This window comes from Lytechinus pictus, chromosome 18 (assembly GCF_037042905.1).
Source record: "Lytechinus pictus isolate F3 Inbred chromosome 18, Lp3.0, whole genome shotgun sequence".
NCBI lineage: Eukaryota > Metazoa > Echinodermata > Echinoidea > Temnopleuroida > Toxopneustidae > Lytechinus > Lytechinus pictus.
In genome coordinates, this window is record NC_087262.1 from 18,076,129 (window position 1) to 18,079,578 (window position 3,450).

Here is a 3,450-nt window from a genome sequence, read left to right on the forward strand (position 1 = left end):
TCAGTGCTTCAAAATGGGGGGGGCACTCTACCTCCCGGCCCCCAGGATCGCCGCCCCTGTACCTTCCTGATTGCCACAAGAGAAGTTATTCAAATTATTATGGCACAAACACAGAAGAGGGTCGGGGGGGGGGGGCGTAACTTCCTTTGTGTATTGTTTCATAATGACTGATCATCTCATTTGCAAGAATAGCATTAGAAGTATTTTTTTTCCTGTTTGGATATAGGGTTTACCGTGCACCCTTCCTACCCCATCCCTGTTTTTCTGCTTCTCCATGTACTGACATGAATGTTGCTGTCTTGAAGTAGCCTAGAAAGTTGAATACTAATAGAAGTTATTGAAACTCAAGATCGCTCTCAGGTTTTGCAGAGTACAATGAAAAAAAATGAAATAGACTATACACTGCGTATAAAAAATAACGGGACAGTTTTGAAAAGTCTGTAATATTTTTTCTTCAAATTATTATATCTATATTTTGATGTTAATAGATGCTCTGAGGTGTTATATTTGAAATGCAATTAAAAAAAAAAATTTGTTCATGCTTGAGCGAACATGGGACGTTTTTGTCGGGGGTTCAAAAAGAGGCTTGCGCCAAAATGGCAGAAATGAGACATTTGATGATTAGACTTTTGGTTAATCAGCAGACTTCCTCTTAATATTTTCATTGTCTTTGCCATAATTTCCTAATTATGCTGTCAAATTTCGTTTACAAATCTATTTATTTACCTTAATTATTTTGTTTTTCATTTAAACTTCTTTTACCTTTGAATTTTCCTTCATAAGTAAGAAAAGAAGACTTTTTGTCAGCCGGCTCGTGCCCCCCCCCCCCCTCCTCGAAAGTCAGAATTAAATTTGTAATGTAAAAAAACACAACTGTTTCCCCCCTTTTGAAAGTGAGGAGCCTTTTTTGGCTTGTTAAATTTGATATTCTGACCTAGATGTGTTTCGTTTTTTATGGGGGACTGTTCCCTCCAACTGAAATTTAGGGGGGCGTACGTGCCCCCCCCCCCGCTTCCACCGCCTGTGAAACATTATTTTAAAAAATAACTTAAAGGACAAATAATGAAAAAGTTATGAGCATTTGAATTATTGCGATCACTACGGAGATCCTCATATTGGCAATGCGACAAAGATGTGTGATGTCACTTGTGAACAACTCTCCCCAATAAATTAGTATATAATCCACTTAAACTGCCTCTTTTATCACATCTTGTAGTCTTTCTATAGGAGGGCATGTATAATACACATTTTTAAAGAATACATTATGGATAAAGAGTTTGTATCACCATAAGAGAAAGCAAAAAGAACCAATGCGAATAAGAATGGAGAAATGTTTTCTCCTTGCTTTATCTTAATATGAAACACCTGATTTTAACTGTCATATATTTGCCAATTTACTACAAATTCCATGATTACTCAATTAACCGTAATTATCTACAGTGCGTATAAAAAAAAGGGACAGTTTTGAAAAGTCTATCAAAATTTTGTTTCAAATTATGATGTCTACATTTTGTTGTTTATAGATGATCTGAAGTCTTATCTTTCAAATGCCACTGAAAAATATCAGTTTCGTTCATGCTTGAGCGAACACGGAGCCCTTTTGTGAGGGGTTCAAAAAAGGCCTGCGCCAAACAATAGAAAATGAGAAAATACTGATCATCAGACTTCTTGCTAATTAGCAAACTTCCTTTTAATCTTTTCATTATCTCTGCCATAATTTTCGAATTATGATGTAATAATCTATTTACAAATCTATTCATTTACTTAAATTGTTTTGTTGGTGTTTTTAAAATATTGTATCGTTTAGCATTGAATGTTTAATGAGTAAAAGCAAAAACTTGTCAACCAAAGTAAGGGGATTCGTATTATTAATGGGATAGCTTGTAAATTTATCAAACCCTTTTATTGTGGGCTGCAAAGGTTTTGGTGCCTTTGAAAGACATGAATCCTTCTTTTAGAATTAATATTGTCCTGTCAAGCACACAATTTGACTTGTTCAACGAATCAATGTCCCCTTGACAATAGGATTAATGTCTTTCAAATGTACCCTAAACTTTGTTGCACACAATAAAATGATATGAATAAATTACAAGCTCTTCCATTAATAATGGATATCTCCTTGCTTAGGTTGACAATTTTTTTCTTACCTAATATGATAGAATATTCAATGTTAAAAGATAACATATTTAAATAAAGGTGGTTTGCGAACCATAAGTCTCGCCTAATTTCGCGATAATTAAAATATGCAATATAATCTTTTGACCCCTAGACGACCTTTGACCCCATCATCCTCATGAATACACATGTAGTATTACCCAAGAATCATAATTATGTGCCAAGTATATGAACATGATTGATGCAGAAATAAAGAAATCAGTGCAAGTTGAACAAAAACTTAAAAAAGGGATGGACATGACCACATATCATTTGACCTTTAACCCTAGACGACCTTCGACCTCATTATCCTCATGGGCAGATATGTAAAATTATCCAATTATAATATTTACCAAGTAGGAGCTAAATTGATGTAGAAATAAAGAAATGAGAGCAAATTGAATAAAAACCAGCAAGAAGTCTAATGATCAATATTTTCTAATTTTCTGGCATTTGGCGCAAGCCTTTTTTTTGAACCCCTCACAAAAACGTCTTGTGTTCGCTCAAGCATGAACGAAACTAATTTTTTTAAAGCATTAGAAAGATAAGACATCAAAGTATATATTAACATCAAAATATAGACATCATAATTTGAAACAATTTTGATACACTTTTCTAAACTGTCCCATTTTTTTTATACGCACTGTATAGTACGGACTCCCAGAGGATTCTGTGATGTCGACACACTATGTAAACTGTAAAGAGTTGGCAATTAGTGGCGACAGACAAAAAATACTTATAAAAATTGAAGAAACATTAATAAAAAAGACAATAAAAACAAAATGAAGAAGAAAGTGAACAGATAAAGGCCAGATGATACTAGATCTCTGACTGAGGACATTGCAGGACATGTGTCTTCTTTTGATCTTCCTTATTCGACTTGCCATAATGATTTTATGATTATTTGTGGGCATTAACGGGAAGCCATAAACAAGACCTTTATTTACAAAAGCAGTATAAATTCTTCCCCCTGTAAATACCAAGAATAGCATGCAGTGAAAATATGTGATCCATAGACGAATAACCACTCCTGAAGCCAAATGGGTCTTCTCCAAACATATCAGCATTGGAAAATTAATCACTAACCATCCCCCATCATTATTGTATTGGAAATAAAATAATCTTGAAAACACCATAATATACCACAAGTTAATTAATTTTAGCTATGTTCATTTCACTCGACGCACGCAGATAATTACGATAAGCTCGTTGAGAAATCATAGCGCAATAGCTCGAGCATAGCGCGAATGAATTTGTACTAAGGGTACCTACTTTTGTATTTATCGCGCTATGTGT